The 18,453-nt window shown below is 37.3% G+C and overlaps 1 pseudogene; it reads left to right on the top strand.

Moving 5' to 3' along the window:
• Positions 1 to 9,884: 9,884 nt before the first annotated feature.
• LOC118834217 lies at positions 9,885 to 10,636 on the top strand (annotated as a pseudogene).
• The last annotated feature ends 7,817 nt before the right edge of the window (positions 10,637 to 18,453 follow it).

Here is an 18,453-nt window from a genome sequence, read left to right as displayed (position 1 = left end):
ATCTATACGGTTAGTTATCCATTTTCATAAAAGAAACAGCAACATTTCTTCCTTCCTTCCTTCCTTCCTCCATCCATCCTTCCTTCCTCTCCCTCTCTCCCCCCCCCTCCTCCTTCCTTCCTTCCTTCCTTCCTTCCTTCCTTCCTTCCTTCTTTCCTTTCTTTTTCTTTTTCTTTCTCTTTCTTTCTTTCTTTTCTTTCTTTCTTTCTTTCTTTTTCTTTCTTTCTTTCTTTCTTTCTTGTAGAGACATTGAAGGGAACCAGTTTCCCCAATGTAGGTTATAGAAAAATCTTCACTCATAAAGAATCTTCTCTGAGGTATAACTATGAAACGTTCATGGCCTTGGCTCTCTTTTTCTAATAGCAGGCTAAAACATTTTATGGCAATGTAGAAGAGTTGAAATGCTTTATTGAAGCTCTGGAAGACTTCTCTCCCCTAAAAGTTGTTGGTGTTTTATTATTCAGTCATGTCTGACTATCCATGACTCCATGGACTGTAGCATACCAGGCCCTTCTATTCTCCACTCTCTCTTGAAGTCTGTTCAGGTTCATTATCATTGTTTATCTATCCTTCATATCCTCTACTGTCCCCTTTCCTTTTGCCTTCAATCTTTCCCAATATTGGGTCTTTGTTGATGATCATTTCTTCTCATTATGTGGCCAAAATATTTAAATTTCAGCTTTAGCATTCAACCTTCCAGTGTATAGCTTGAATTAATTTCTTAAAATATTGACTGATTGACCTCTTTGCTGTCCAAGGGATTCTCAAAATCCTTCCCAGCACCACTGTTCAAAAGTATCAATTCTGAGCACTCAGCTTTTCTTGTAGTCCAACTTTCACCACTATACATTGCATTGGAAAAACCATAGCTTTAACTATAGAAAACTTTGTTGCCAAGGTGACGTATCTGCTTTTTAGTATGCTGTCCAAGTTGCCCATAGCTTTCCTTCCAAGGAGCAAGTGTCTTAATTTCATGGCTACATGCACCATCTGCAGTGATTTTTGAGCCTATGAATATGAGGTCTGGCACTACTTCCATTTCCTTCTCCCCCTATTTGTCAGGAAGTGATAGAACTAGTTGCCAAGATCTCCTTTCTTTTTCTTTGTAGTGTAAAGGGAAGACTAATACCTCTGGTATGAGGGCTGATGGACCCTCTCAGAGCTATGTTCTACCTTTGGTGTCCACCTGATTCAGCCAACTCTTATCTGTGGCTCCAAGAATGTAGCATTCACAATGCCACACCCTGGTAAACTATTTTGCAGATTGGCTAAACCTGGTCAAGCAAAACTGAGGGGTCACAAATCTATTGGTAAGTTAGTAGTGGTGGTGGAGCATCTACATCAAACATATGAAGACTTTCCTTGGTGGAATGGGCAATTTGTTCCAATGGCCATTTTACTTACCTAAAAGTTCAGTGGCAATGGGCAAATGACAAAGCAGCAGGTGCTGATACACTGGGAACTGTAGTCACAACCCTACATACAGGAAGCCCAGGTCATAGGGTTATTTTCTCACTGAACTGAAGCAACCGTGTGATTTGGCAGCCCCAAGGTATCTGAGTAGCCTTTCTTACATTACTCACTTTCTTGCATGAGGAAAGGGCTAAAAAGGTGCCCTGAAAATTGTCTGCATCACCCAACCCTGGCCTGCTTACCGCAGCAGTCAAGGATCCCACCTCACACTCAAAATAAAAAAAATGTACAACAGTATGCTTTCCAGGGATGTATACATAAATGATTAGGTAAATGTGTACATTTATGGAGCTAACTCAGTGTTTGGGAGCCCAAAAGAAAGTGTGGAAGAGAAGTATTAGATTACCTACCAACTGAAGGTCTACAGAGGCAATGTACTGATTTTATAATTGTATGCCTGTGAACATGGACAATATAGCAGCACCATGGCAGGAAACTGAATCACTTCCATTTGAATTATCTGAGGAAGATTCTGAAGATCACCTTGCAACATATGTTATCAGACACTGAAGTTCTTTCTCGAGCTGAACTTTCAAGCATCATTCAACTCTATGCAGAGAGTGAAACTCCAACAGACATGTTGCTCAAATGCCAAACTACATTGTCTAAAAGACTATTTTATGGAGAACTTGCACAAGGCAAGTGCTCACATGGAGGTCAGAAGAGCAATATAAGGACATCCCAAGGTCTCTCCAGAGAACTTTGGAGTGGATTGTGACACATGGGAGGTGTTGGCATAGGACCACCTGGGATAGGATGCTTCATCAGTGAAGGTACTCTGTGAGTGAAACAGAAGTAGCAGCTCAAAAGAAATGTGAAATGCATTTAGAGATATTTCCACTCCAAATGTTCACATGGACTATTTGTGCCCCACCGTGGTAGAGCATTCAGAGCTCATATTAGTCTGATCACCCACATTTGGACATATTGTCCAAACATAGTGATATGATTTGGTCCTCTTTGAGAATGAAGAACAACAACCAGCTATCATATGCATCTGAGATTTGATATTTCTCCTGGCAACACTGATTCCAGCTTTTGATTCATTCAGCCTGACATTTCACATGATGTACTCTGCATGTAAATAAAAAAAAAGTGACAATATACAGGTGTTCCTAAAGTTCGGGCACATAGAAAAATACATATTTTCAAGAAATGAAATGAATGAAATTTTCAACAACATTTTATTTTGTTAGAATATTAACAAGTGACATCTTCAATACCATTTCCATCATCTGCGATGCAAAGTTGCAAGATTCACATGAATTTGACGCAATACCTTCACATTGCTATCAATTGCCTATATGTCCAGACTTTAGGAACACCCTGTATAGCCTTGTTGTACTCTTTTTCCAATCTTAAACCAATCAGTTGTTCCATGTCTGGTTCTAACTGTTGCTTCTTGGCCCAAATACGGGTCCCTCAGGAGGGAAACAAAAATGAGGTCTAATGAAAGAAACAAAGTATAGGCATATATTAACAACAACAACACAACAAATTGATTACAGTCCACAAATTAGATATTAAAGGAAAGTGAAGTCTACATTTGTAACCAGAATGACCTTTGTTTTCTTTGAGTGACTCAGCTTACCTCATTGAGCCTTGCTGGGCACTGGGGGCTTCTCTTCTGGGGCAGGAAGCCCAGAAACCATGCCAGGAAGAAAACTTCCTGTGTGATAAGTCATGGGGCTGGCTGAGGGGAGGTGTTGACTCCAGAGACATGCCCTATTGGGTGTTAACCTAGTCTACGCTAGGGGGAGAGGCCAACTCAAGAACCAATTGGCCCTGGTCATTCAGGTGGTGCTTGATGATGTCAAAAACTCTATAAGAGGAGAGAGGACAGCTTGAAGAGCTCTCTTTCCTTTTCCGGTTGGCGTGGCAGTGGTGGGTAGCGTGACTCTGGGCTAGCCCTTGCTCTCAGGCCGAGCCCAGATGTTGGTAACCCATGAATTGTATTGGTCTGTCTGTTGATATTGTAATTTGTTTGTATTTTGGTTTTGAGGTTTGGGGTGCTGGTTCTTTTCCCCCAAACTAAATGAATGTTCTGAACCTCAGGGTGCTGGTTTTTTCCCCTGAAGTAAGCGAATGAAATTGTATTTGGTCTGTCTCTTGATGCTTGTCTCTTGCTCCCCTGAACTAACTGAATGCTAATGCTGGCGTTTTTCCCCCCTGAACTAAATGAATGTTGTCTGTATGCTAACTGAATGCTGGATTACAGTAAGCTGGTCAACCCCTTCACCGTGCTTTCCTTGTTTAAGCAGATAAAAGAACCTGTGCTTTCCTGTGTCCCGGCAGCCTCATGGATGCTGATAGCCCCCTGGGTGCTGCCTGTGGGGGGGGATCTTACGCCCCCACAGAAGCTGCTAGATGGGTTATTAAAACAACATTTCATGCATAAAATAATAGACATAGAACTGGAAATGACTGTTGAGGTCATCTAGTCCAAATCCATAATTATATATAGATATGGATGCATACATTTATATATGTGTGCGTGTGTACACACATATTCATATGCAAATGCACACATCTATATACATACATATATACACAATACACACTTATATCATATAACATATGATAATAATGATATAATATAGTATGTAACACAAGTAAACATGTTTGTGTATGTATATGTGTGTATATATATGTTTATACACACATACACTTTTATCATAATGTTATATACATTTTTCAAAAATCCTATCCCTCTCTGAACTCTCTTTTGGGACAATGAAAATCAATTAAGAAAAAAAAAGCATAAAATGGGAAGAGCTTGCAATGTTTACAACCCTCTGTCCTGGTAATCTGCTGCCTCCCTGGCATGAGGCAAGAGTTATATTTCATTATTTATTCTCTAAGGTCTTCCTTGTTTTTTCAATTACTCTTAGTCCAAGTTTCTTCTAGTGCTCTTTTTATTTACATTGCTGAAATCATCTTGTATAAGCTCTTTCAGTCTTGCTTATTTCACTTTGTATGATTTTATATACATATTTCTTTGAAGTTCTCATCGTTGTTATTTCTTACTACAAAATAATATCACAATACCTTCACAAATCATATTTTCCAGCCATTACCCAGTTGGTGGGCACTCACTTTATTTCTAGTTCTCTGTTCCCTCAAAGATTGCTGCTGTAAATATTTAGGTAATACTGGACTTTTTTATGTCCTTAGCCTCTTTGGGTATATTCCAAGGAGTGGAACAGTTGGGTCTAAGGTATAGAAAATTATTCACATTTCTCATACAACTTAGTATTAATTTCCATAACAATTCACAACTCCATTTGTAATGAGTTACTATGCCTGCCTTTTCATAGGACTTCCAACATTGCCTGTTTCTTTTCTTTTTCTTTTCTTTTATGTCATCTTTAACAGTTTTCTGGAGTGTGAGATTTGAACATGTTTTCACATGGACTTTCATAGTTTAAATTTATTCTTTGAAATTATTCATATAATTTGACCACATTTATCTGGAGAATGGTTCTTTATCTTATGTATTTTTATAAATTCCCCATGTATGTTGGATATCAGGCTTTCATCAGTTATATTTGATATTAATATCTTTCCACTTAATAGTTACGCTTCTTTTTTATGTTGATTTTCTTTGTGATGAAGCTTTTTTAAATAATATTTTCTAATCCAGTTCTCTGTTGTGATTTTTATGGTCCCCTCTCTTCCTTGTCTAGTTTAATCAATCAATCAATAAATATTTGTTAAGCATCCACTGCATATCAGGCACTGTGCTAAGTGCTAGGGATGAAGGAATTGGAGGAAAAGATGTGTTTTGGTTTGTACATGTTGAGATTAAGATATCTACTAGAAATCTTTTTCAAAATGTCTTAAAGTCAATTGGAGATATGCTATTAGAGGTCAGCAGAGAAGCTGGGTAGTTTTGAGAATCCATCAGCAGAGATGGTAATTAATTTCACAGTTGTTGATGAGATCACCAAATGAAGTAGTATAGAGGGATAAAGAAGAGGGCCCAAGATAGAACTCCTAGGGATACCTAAAGTTACAGGGCATGATCTGAATAAGGATCTAGCAAAAACAAATCCTGATACAGATTGGTCAGGCGGTAGGAGGATAACCAGGAGGGAGTGGGGTCCCAAAACATAGAGAGGAAAGACTATCAAGGGATGGGATAATCAACAGTGCCATTGGCTGCAGAGAGGTCAGGGAGAATTATGATTGAGAAAAGGAAATTAGATTTGTCTAATGAGGTCATTATTAACTTTGGAAAGAGCTGTCTGGAATGATAAGACCAGAAACTGGATTGTAAGGAATTAAGAAACAAAGAGTAAAGGAGACAAGTGGAGGTGTCTATTGTAGTTTTATTTTTATTTTTGAGAAGTTTAGTTATAAAGGAAGAAGAATAGCAGGGACAGGAGGATTAAGTGAGGTTCCTTCATAGACACGGTTATGTTGCAGGCCAGAAGACATTAATCAGTAGACAAAGAGAGATTGAAAATTTGTGATAGCATGGTTGACACAGGGAAAAATTATTGGAGGAGATGGGAAGAAATGGGTCTCTTAGATACATAGAAGGTTTAGCTTTGGCAAGGCCACCTCATCGTGTGAGATTGGAGTGAAAGTAGAAATTTTGACAGAAGATATATGAGGGACAGAAGATAAGGAAAAGGGGAGGAGAGGAAGAGGGAGTTCACCATGAATGCCATTAATTTCTTTTATATAAATTTGAGGCAAAGTTCTCAACTGAGAGGTTGAGGGAAGGGAGAGCCATGGAAGATTTGAGAAGGCATGAAAAAAGGTTTGAAAAGCTGCTGTGGAGACTGAGATAGTAAATTGATGAGGAAGACACAGGTGTATTGCCTAGCAATGAGAGCCCATTTGAAGTTGTGCAATAAATGTATATTGGACCCAGTAAGACCATTGTGTGGTCTTCTCCTCTTTGTACAGTAGCATACTTGTAGGAGCAAAGGAGAGAATGATGGGAATCAACCCAGTCTGAGGTTTAGGAGGGGAAATTTGGTGAAGTGATAAAGAACTAGGTATTCAAGAAGAAGACAGTATAGAATAGTTCAGTTCACCAAGAGGTCAAGATGACTAGTGCAGGAGAGACAACCTACAGATTCAGGGGTGAAGGCATTAGAGGTCACAGTACAGATGAAGAGTAGAGTTTGTAAGGGAAGATAGACAGAGACGTGAAAAGCCAATAGGCTATGCTCAAATAGAGGTATTTCAAAATTCCTGAAAGAGAAGATGGTATGCTTATGGGTGATGGCAAGATTAAGAGTATGATCATTTTTGTGTGTGACTGGGGTAGGGTGGAAGAATAGCTCAACTGAGGCAAGTAGGTTGAAGAACAGAGTAGTTAAGGTTTTTGAAGGAAAGTCAATCTGCATGTTGAAATTCCATATGGCAAGAATTGGGGAGATTAAAACAGTTAAAAAATAATTCCAAATTCTCTCCTGGAATAATTGTCAGGTCTATGTATTACAACTCTCTTCTATTTAAAAAAGTGATTTGACCTTTTATATTAAAATTTATCGTGCTATGTGGAACAAAATATCCATGACTTCATTTTTAAAATGGGGAAACTGAGGTTTAAAGATGTTAAATGAGAAAGCCAAGATGGTGGAGTAAGGCAAGAACTCACCTAAACTCTCCTAAACTCACTTCCAAATTACTACAAAATGCTTCAAAACCAATTCTAGAACTGCAGAACCAACATAAGGACTACAGAAAACAATTTTCCAGCCCAAGAAAACTTATAAGATCAGCAGGAAAGGTCTGTTTTACTTGGGTAAAAGTGGAGCCCAAGACAACAGTGAGCTCTGAGCTCCAGTGAAGGTCAGCTGTGAGGTCCTGTGGTTCCAGTGAAGCAGGCCATCAACTTCTTTCTTCCTATACAGCAGTCCAGTAGTGATGCCCCATGCCCCAAGAGCAAGATACTTGGGACAATGACCCCTCTACCTCAGGAACAGAGCCTAACTTTAACATAAAATTAAAAGTCATGAAAACGCTGAGAAAATGAGCACAAATTAAAACAACCATGACCTTAGAAAGTTACTAAGGCCACTGGGAAGGAAAAACAAACTCAGGAGAAGACATCAATGTCAAAATGACTGCATGCAAAGCCCCAAAGAAAAATGTGAAAAAGAGGTACAGAAGTTAACTGAAGTTAACAATTCATTAAAAGTTTTGACTTGAGTGAGTAGAAGCGAATGACTCTATGAGGCATCAAGAATCAGTCAAACAAAATCTAAAGAATGAAAAAATAGAAGAAAATATAAAATATCTCATTGGATAAACAACTGACCTGGAAATAGATCCAGGATCTATAAGAATTATTGGTCTACTGGAAAGTCATGATGAAAAAAAAGAGCCTGGACAGTATCTTCCAAGAAATCATCAAAGAAAACTGCCTAGATCCAGATGGTAAGATAGTAATTGAAAGAATCCACCAACTACACCATGAAAGAGATCCCAAATTGAAAACTCTGAGGAATACTGCAGCCAAATTCCAGAATTATCAGGTCAAGGAGAAAACTGCAAGTAGCCAGAAAGAAACAACTAAAATATTGCAGAACTACAGTCAGAATCACACAGGACATACAAGCTCCTACATTAAAAGATTGGAGGGATGGAATATGATATTCCAACAGCAAAGGAGCTGGACTACAACCAAGATCAACTACCCAGGAAAATTGAGCATAATCTTTCAGGCAAGGAGATGGACATTCAATGAAATAAGGACTTCCAGACCTTCTCTGATGAAAAGGCCAGAGCTCATGAAAAATTTGATCTTAAAATACAAGACTCAAGAGAAGCATAAAAGGTACACAGGAAAAAAGGGGAAAAAGCCTTCTTATCAATAAAGTAAATTGTTTACATCTCCATATGGAAGGATATATTGTATTATTCTTGACACTGGCATAGTTCTTGTGACATTTAAAAGGAAAATAACTAGACAGAGGGTGGGGATATAAATTAAATGATGTGATGATAAAAAATTAAGGAATGAAAAGGGAATGTAATGGGAAAAGAAGTAAGGAGGAGGCAGAAAAGGGTAAATTATATCACAAGAAGAGGTACAGAAATACATAATAGTAGAGTGAAAGAAGGATGGGAGAAAGGCAATATTAAGCTTTACTCTCATCAGATTTGGTTCAAGGCAGGAATAACATAGCCTTTTAAATATAGAAATCAAACTTGCCCTACAGGGATGTAGGAGGGGGAAGGGGGAAAGAAAAAGGAGGTGGTTAGAAGGAAGGGAATAAATAGTAAAGGGAAAAGGGTAGGATAAGAAGGGGCCAGACAGGGAGGTATATTGAGGAAGGTGGTGGTCAAAAGCAAAACTCTTTTGAGGAGGAGAAGGGAGAAGAGGAGAAATAAAAGCATAAATAAGGGAGAAAATAGTATGGAAAAAAGACACAGATAGTATCATAACTGTGAATGTGAATGGGAGAAACTCTCCATAAAATGGAGGCAGATAGCAAAATGGATTAAAACCCAAAATCCTACAATATATTGTTTACAAGAGACATATTTGAAACAGGCTGGAGTAGAATATATTATGCATAAGCTGGAGTAAAATAAAAGCAGGCCTAGCAATCATAATCTCAGACAAAGCAAAAGCAAAAATAGATCTAATCCAAAGAGATAAGCAAAGAAATGATATCCTGCTAAAAAGGCACTGTAGACAATGAAGTCATATCATTACTTAATATATGCCTCAGTGGTATAGAATCCAAATTCTTAGAGGATAAGTTACAGAGTTACAGGAAGAAATAGACAGCAAAACTATACTACTAGAGGCCTCAACCTCCCCCTCTCTGAACTTGATAAATCAACCTCAAAATAAACACAGAAAGAAGTTAAGGAGGTGAATAGCAGTTTAGAAAAGGTACATATGATTGATGTCTTGAGAAAACTAAATGGGGATAGAATGGAATACACCTTTGTCTCAGCAGTATATGGCACATACACAAAATTGACCATGTGAACGAGCATAAAAACTTCACAATCCAGTGCAAAAGGCAGAAATAGTTAATGCAGTCTTTTCTGATAATGATGCAATAAATTATTTGTAGATAAAGGACTATGGAAAGATAGATTAAAAATTAATTGGAAAGTAAAATAATCTAATCCTAAAGAATGAGCGGGTCAAAAAAAAAGACAAATCATAGAAAACAATCAAAAATTCTTTCAAGAGAAGGACAATAATAAGAAAACATACCTATACTTATGGGATGCAGTGAAAGTGGTTCTTAGGGAAATTTTACATATCTGAACACTCACGATGAATAAAATTAGAGAAAAAGGAGGTCAGTGAATTGGGTAATGCAACTGAAAAGCTAGAAAAGGTCCCTCCCCTCCCGGCTGCTCGCGCTCTGACGCAGCAGCGCCACAGACACCCCGGAACTGTTGGCTAGGACCCCCTGCCGGCGGCCAAGATGGCGGCGCCCGTGTTGCGGACGTGCGGCGCGGGGGCGCTGCGGGCTCCGTCCCGGGCCCCGGCCTCCCGCGCCTACCGGGCCCAGCCGCCCCCAGCTCTGCCCCCCAAGCCCTTCACCCCGGACCCGGCGGACCCACTGACCCCCGCGCTGGCAGCTGCACCCCCGCTTCGCCGCAAAGCAGTTCGGCGGTTCGGGGCCGCGTCCGGGTGGCCCGGGCTCACTGTGGCCCACGGCCCCGCAGCTCCGGGAGCTGGAGGCCGAGGAGCGCGAGTGGCAGCCGAGCCTGAGCGCCATGCAGGAGGCGCTGCGGGCCCGCGCCGAGGCCCAGGAGCGAGAGCGCGGGAGAGGGAGCAGCTCATTGAGTCCAAAAATGGGCCCAGATGCCACAATGATCAGGCTTGGAGGCAGCAACAACTGGAACGCTGGGAGAAGGCCAGGCAGAGAAGGCCCGAAGGCTCGGCTCCAGGCGGAGGCGCAGGAGAAGCTCGGCTACGATGTGGACCCAAGAAGCTCCCGGCTTCCAGGAGCTGCTGCAGGAGCTGGAGAAGCAGGACCGGAAGCGTCTCAAGCAGCAAAAGAAGCAGCAGAAAGAGGTGGCAAGAATGGCCGCCCTGCAGACAGCTGCGGGAGCCACCAAGAGCCCTGTGAGCCCCAGCCTGGAGGAGCATGGTGACCTGGAGCAGGGAAGCCCAGGCAGCAAGCATGCTGAAAACCCCTCCAATAAAGCTTAGTGCCCAGTAAAAAAAAAAAAAAAAAAAAAAAAAAAAAGCTAGAAAAACAGCAAATTAAAATTACCCAATTAAATACCAAATTAGAAATACTGAAAACCAAAGAAGAGATTAATTAAATTGAAATCAAGAAAACTATTGAACTAATAAATAAAAAAGAGCTGGTTTTATGAAAAAAATAACATTGATAAACATTAAGTTAATTTGATTTTAAAAAAGAAAAAAGAAACCCAAATTACCAGTATCAAAAATGAAAAGGTTGAATTCACCTCTAATGCCAAGGAAATTAAAACAATAATTATGAATTATTTTGCCCAATTGTATCCCATAATTTGATAATCTTAGGCAAATGCATGAATATTTACAAAAAATATAAATTGCCAGATTAACAGAAGAGGAAGTAAAATACTTAAATAACCCCATCTCAGAAAAATAAATTGAACAAGCCATCAAAGATCTCTCTAGGAAAAGATCACAAGGGGCAGATGGATTTGCAAGATAATTCTACTAAAAATTTAAAGAACAATTAATTCCAAAACTTTATAGACTATTGGGAACTAGGTAAAGAATGATTCCTACCAAATTTTCTTCATGACACAAATATGGTAATAATACCTAAACCAGGAAGAGTCAAAACAGAGAAGAAAAATTATAGACCAATTTCCCTAATGAATATAGATGCAAAAATTTTAAATAAAATGTTAGTAAAAAGGTCATAGCAACTGATCACAAGAATAATTCACTATAACCAAGTAAGATTCATTCCAGGAATGCAAGGTTGGTTCACTATTAGGAAAACTATCGGCATAATTGATCATGTCAACAACAAAATTAGCAGAAACTATATGATTATCTCAATAGATGCAGAAAAATCTTTTGACAAAATACAACACCCATTCCTATTAAAAACACTAGAAAGCATAGGGATAAATGGAGTCTTTCTTAAAATAATAAGTAACATCTACCTAAAACCATCTGCAAGTATTATATGTAATGGGAATATGCTAGATGCATTCCCAATAAGATCAGGGGTGAAACAAGGATGCCCATTATCACCCCTTTTATTCAATTTGGTGCTAGAAACTTTAGGTCTAGGAATAAGAGAAGAAAAAAGAAATTGAAGGAATTAGAATAGGATAAGAAGATGCTAAGTTATCACTCTTTGCAGATGATATGATGCTTTACTTAGAGAATCCTAGAGAATAAATATTAAATAACTTTAACAATGTTGCAGGATATAAAATAAACCCACATAAATCCTTGGCATTCCTATACCTTACTAACAATGCCCAAAAGCAAGAGATAGAAAGGAAATCCCATTTAATGTTACTGTAGACACTATAAAATATTTGGGAGTCTACCTTCCAAGACAAACCCAGGAACTATATGAACACAATTACAAAACACTTTTCACACAAATAAAGTCCGATCTAAAAAAATGGTAAAAGATCAGTTGTTCATGGTTAGGCAGAATTAATAAAATTAAATGACAATTTTTAAATAAATTAATTTACTTATTTAGTACCATACCAATAAAACTACCAAAATTATTCTATAGAGGTAGATACAATAATAACAAAATTCATCTGGAAGAACAAAAGCTCCAGAATATCAAGGTAATTAATGAAAATAAAAGCCAGGGAAGGTGGCCTAGCCACATCAGATATTAACCTGTATTATAAGGCAGCAATTATCAAAACTACTTGGTACTGGCTAAGTAATAGAGTGGTAGATCAGTGGATTAGGTTAGGTACACAAGATGCATTAGTCAATGACTATAGTTTTTGATACTCTTTGATAAATTCATGAAGTCCAACTTCTGGGAAAAGAGTTCACTATTTCACAAAAACTACTGGGAAAACTGGAACATAGTATGGGAGAAATGGGGCATAGACTGATATCTTATGCTGCATACCCAAATAAAGTCAAAATGGGCTCACGATTTAGACGTAAAGGCTAATGCCATAATCAATTTGGGAAAGTAATAGTTTACCTGTCAGATTCATAGAGAAGTGAATAATTTATAACCAAACAAGAGATAGAGAGCTTTACAAAGTGCAAAATGGATAATTTGATTATGTTAAATTGAAAAGTTTTTTGTACAAACAAAGTCAACGCAACTAAGACTAAAAGGGAAGCAGAAAATTGAGAAAGAATTTTTACAACCCGTGTCTCTGATAAAGGGCTCATCTCTAAAATATACTGGGATCTGAGTCAAATTTATAAGAGTATAAGTTATTACCCAATTGATAATAATGCATGAACAGGCAGTTTTCAGAGGAAGAAATTAAAGATATCTATAGTTATATGAAAAAAATGTTCTAAATCACTATTGATTAGAGAAATGCAAATCAAAACAATTCTTAGGTACCACATCTCTCCTGTCAGATTGGCTAACATGACAAAACAGGAAAATTATTAATGCTGGAGAAGATGTGAGAAAATTGGAACCCTATTGTATTGTTGATGGAGTTGTGAACTGATTCAATCATTCTGGAGAGCTATTTAGAACTATGCCCAAGGGGCTATAAAATAGGCATACCCTTTGACCCAGCAATACTAATACATCTAGGGATGTATCCCAAAGAGATCATACAAGTGGGAAAAGGATGCATGTGTGCAAAAATATTTATATCAGCTCTTTTTGTGTTGGCAAAAATTGGAAATCAAAGTGATGTCTATCAATTGGGGAATGGCTAAACAAGTTGTACTATTTGAATGCATTCAAATGGAATATCCATTGTGCTATAAGAAATGAGGAGCAGATGGACTTCATAACAACCTGGAAAAATTTACATGATCTGATGCTGACGGGAACAGAACTAGGAGAACATTATACACAATTATAGACACACTGTGTCTGTGATGACCAACTCTGAAACACTTGGCTTTTCTCAGCAATGCAAGGTTCTAAGACAGCTCCTAATGACTCATGATGGGAAAAAAAAAAACAAACTATCCACATCCAGTGAATGAATTATAGAGTCTACATGAAGACTGAAGCAAACTATTTGCATTCTCTCTGCATGCTAACTAATCCTTATTACTGGGTCAGTTAGAAGGCTCAGTACTGAGCCTGGAGTCATGAAGATCTGAGTTAAAATCTGGGCTCACACACTTAGCAGCTGTACGACCTTGGGCAAGTCATGCCAAGAAAACCCCATGGACAACATGGGCCAAAGAACAAATCAGAAAAAAAAAACTTTGTTGAAGAGGATAATTATGAGAAAATACACCAATATTTCTGGGTTACAATTATGTAGTCTTTGAAAAAGATAAATTTATCTCAAAAATCTATTAATTAAATTGAAAAATGGGGGATTAATGAACTGACTGCAATTAAATTCCTAGAAAGTCAATAAAATAAATACATTAAACAATAAGTATATTAAAAATTAGAGGGGAAACAAAATATAAAATTAAAAATATCTAAATCATAAAATCAAGTTTTTAATAGCAAAATATCAAACCTTCAGCTAACATTATAAAAGTGAGAGAACAAATTGTTAAAATAATAAAAACATTGAAATTTCAAGAGAGAAGCAACACATAATTACAAACTAGCAAGACTGAGAAGTTCAAAAAGTGGTAGCTTGTCTCCAAAATACAATCTCTGAATGAACCAAATCTGAAATACAAATCAAAAAAATTATCTCAAATATGGATTTGAACCACATATTGATTTGTACTTTAACATCAATATTGTAAAATTGGACTATTCTGACTACCCCTTTCCCCAATCTGCCCTCAGTTCTATCATCCTCCCCGCTCTTATCCTTTTACCTCCTACTTTCCTCTAGGGTAAGTTACCCAATTGAGTGTGTAAGTTATTCATTCATTCATTCCCTTTCACCTTCCCCTTTTCCCTTCCATTATAACAATTTTCTCTTCCCTCTTTTATGTGAGATAATTTACCCCATTATATCCCTCCCTTTCTCTTTTTGCCAATATATTCCTCTCTCACCCCTGAGTTTTAATTTTTAGATATCATCTCTTCATATTGAACTCACCCTCTGCCCTCTGTTCATATATATATTCCCTTCTTCCCTTCAACTACCCTGATACTGAGAAAGGTCTCAAGACTTACAAATATCATCATTCCGTGTAGGAACGGAAACAGTTCAACTTTAATAAGTCCCCTATGATTTCTCTTTCTTGTTTGCCTTTTCATGCCTCTCTTTATTCTTGTATTTGAAAGTCAAATTTTCTATTCACCTCTGGTCATTTCATCAAGAATACTTGAAAGTCCTTTATTTCGTTGAATATCTATTTTTTCTCTTGAAGTATTATAATCAGTTTTGCTTTTTAGATGATTCTCGGTTTCAATCTTAGCTCCTTTGACCTCTGGGATATCATATTCCAAGCCCATTGATACCTTAATGTAGAAGCCACTAGATCTTGTGTTATCCTGATTGTGTTTCCTCAATATTTGAATTGGGCTGTGCTCTGATCCCAGCATGATATTATAGACCCCTCCCATTGACCTTCCAGGCTGTCTTGGGCTGGAGACTTGTTTCACTCTGTCATTTTGTGAGTTCTGTAGCTCTAGAATTTGTTTAGTCATTTTTTACAGGTAACTGGAGGGATTTGGGGGAGAGTTCAAGCAAGTCTCTGCTTTTACTCTGCCATCTTGGCTCCACCCTTCTGTATGTATGCTTTATATTTAGTATCTTTCTACTCTCCTATTTGGGTGTGTCCTAAACATAATCAAAAAAGCAATCTATAAATAATTTGTTTCTTGCGTGCCAGCAGGGTTTTAATACACCAAAGTGTACCAGGAGGGCAGGTTCTCCTCTAGGGAGGAAAAGAAGGTAAGGTTGCCCAGGAATGAACCTGGTCTGGACCTGGTCTGGCCTGCATCCAGAACTGAAGGACTCTTTAGGGAAAATGAGTGAATGGGGTACCTCTGCCTTTTTGGCTCAGTAGCAATTCCTTAATATTAGATAAATATATTCCACATATGTTTATGTGTGTATATATATATATAAGTTTATGTAGGTATACACACATGTGTATGTATATTTACACACATATGCATATCACACATACATACATATACATATATGCACACACTATATGTATGTGTGTGAGTGTGTGGGTGTGGGTGTGTGTAGGAGGGGAGGTAATGCACAAGACAGGAAAAATAAGTTGAAATAAAATTATGAAAGATTTTAAAAGTAATAAGTTTATATTTTATCCTTATAGGCAATTGGGAGCCACTGAAGTTTATTGAGTAGGTGGGTGACAGGGTGACATCAGTGCTTAAGGCAAATAACTTTAGTGTCTATGTAGAAGAAAAATAGACATGTAGACAATCTTGATTACAAGAAACCAATTATGGGGTCATTGCAGTAATTTGTGGAAGAGGTGGTGAGGGCTGGAATTAAAGTGGTGGCTATCTGAGAAGAGAAAAGGGGCCAGATGTAGGAATGTTGTGGAGGTAGAAACAGCAAGATTTGGCAATTGATAGCCTATGGTAGCTGACAGAGGATGAGGATTTGAGAAAAACATTGAAGTCACAAAGCTGAAAAACTGGAATAGAATTAGGGAAGTTTGAAGGAGAAGTGGTCTTTTTAGAGACAGATAAGTTTTGTTTTTGAAATGTTGAGTTTGATATATTTTTGGGATATCCATTTTGAAATGTCCAATCTATATTGATGATGCCTTAAGAATGAAACTCAGGAAAGATATTCGGATGGAATGAGTCATCTTCATAAAAATGACAAACCCGTACAAGCTGATGAGTTCACCAATGAAAAGAGTACATAGAAAAAAATGGGTCTAGTATAGTCTTGAGGAACATCTATAGACAGGGGGTATGTTCAAGATGATAAGATAACAAAAGAAATTGGGAAGCAGGTAAGAGGAGAATCAAGATAGCATAATGTCATGAAACTTAAGATATCCAGAAGGAAAGGATAGTGAAGAGTATTAAATGTAGCAGAGAGGTAAGAACTGAGAAAAGGCCATTAGATATCCCTGGTTTTAGTTTGCTTTCTTTCTTGAAGAGGACCAAAATGACATCAATGTGATGGAGTCAAGATATATACATATAGCAATTAAGAGATCATTGATAAATTGGGTGAATCATTTCAGTGATCAGAATTTAGACTGCAAATGGTAGAGGAATGAATGAGTGAGATGAGACAAAGTGGAAACAAGCTGTGTATACTGATATTTTCTTTGTTTTTCCAATGAAGGTCTATCTTCTCTCCATCCCCACTACAGCAAGAAAAAAATACCTGTTACAAACATGGATTTGTCTTTTTTCTTCTTTTTGCTAACTTTATCAATCTAACAGATTTCGAGATAAGACCTCAAGGTTGTTTTAATTTGTGTTTGTCTAATTATTAATGAGTTATTTTGTCATATGGCTATTGATAGCTTGGTTTTCTTCCCCTGAAAAGTACTTGTTCATATTCTTCGAGTCTAAATCAACTAGAGAATGAGTTTTATATTTATAAATGTAAATGAATTCCTTATATAGTCCAGGAATGAGATCTTTATCAGAAAATTGCTGCAAAGATTTCTTTTTCCATTGAGTCATCTCCCTTTTGATTTTATCTTCAGTGATCTTGGTTATGCAAAAACTTTTAAATTTTATGTAATAATGTCCATTTTCCTTTCTGTGACTTTTTCTTTTTTGAGCATGAATACTTCTTCTATCCATAAATCTTACGTAAAATTCTTCCTTGTTTTTCTAATTATTTTTTGATGTCACCCTTTTTGTTTAAGTCAGGTACCCAATTGGAGTTTATTTTGTTACATAGTCTGAGCCATTGGCATATATCTAATTTCTGCTTATACAATCATTTTTAGCAGTTTAGAGGAGAAAAGGAAGAGATACAAATGATAGCTTGGGGAAGGGGAGATAGTGAAAGTTTTTAAACATAATGATAGGTTTTTAAAACATAATGATACTTAGACATGTTTGAAGGAGGTTTGGAAGGTACTAGTACATTGATAGAGGTTAAAGATTAGGCAGAGGTTTGAGATAATCTACCTGAGAAGACAAGAGGTTTTGAGATCAAAGACACAGTTATTGCCGTGCGGAAGGTACAAGGACACCTTATTATCAGAAACTTTGAAAAAAAGAGATTGGGAGATCATGTCAAAGGGTATTGAGATAAAGATAAGGGGAGGACAGAGCTTATATAGTACATGCCCACAATTTTTTTTCAGTAAACTAAGAAGTGAGACCGTCACATTAGAGGTCAGCAGAAGGGGGAAATGTGGGAGGTTTTTGGAGAGTAGGACAGGGATATATTTGGAAATGAATATGATATAAAAACAAAAGTATTAATAGAAGTAAAAGAAAAGAAAACAAAAATGATTGCTTTTTATGTTGTTTGTATTCTTGTTTATTAGAAGTGATGCTGCAAAACATGAGTGATGGTAGACCCTGTGCTTTTGACATGTTTACTAAGCATGTTTGGTTGAAAGCAGAAAAGAACTGGAGTGGAAAACATTTTAATATCCAGACAATACTTTATAGTACATTTCATGGAGATATCCTAAAACCAATATCAGTATTTTCATGTGAAAAAGCATATTCTGCTTTTTACAATTCAACTATATTATCAATTAAATCCAGCTTTCCTAGTGTAGGCCTTATTTCCTCAGCTCATCAGATACTTATAAAATGGTGTTGTCTGCTTTGTGTCTACTTTTAAACTAGGCAAATCTATTAGAAATTCTATCTGAGGTATAAAACTAGCAACAGTACCCACATTGGATAGTAGCATTGCATTGGTATTCTGAATCCAGATTTAAAAATTCTTAGTTCTAAGTTATTCAAATATTCATCTTTCTGCTTTAAAAAAATGCTTTAT

This window comes from Trichosurus vulpecula, chromosome 1 (genome assembly GCF_011100635.1).
Source record: "Trichosurus vulpecula isolate mTriVul1 chromosome 1, mTriVul1.pri, whole genome shotgun sequence".
NCBI lineage: Eukaryota > Metazoa > Chordata > Mammalia > Diprotodontia > Phalangeridae > Trichosurus > Trichosurus vulpecula.
Note: the sequence above shows the minus strand (reverse complement) of the source record. Positions and strands in the feature narration are given on the sequence as shown.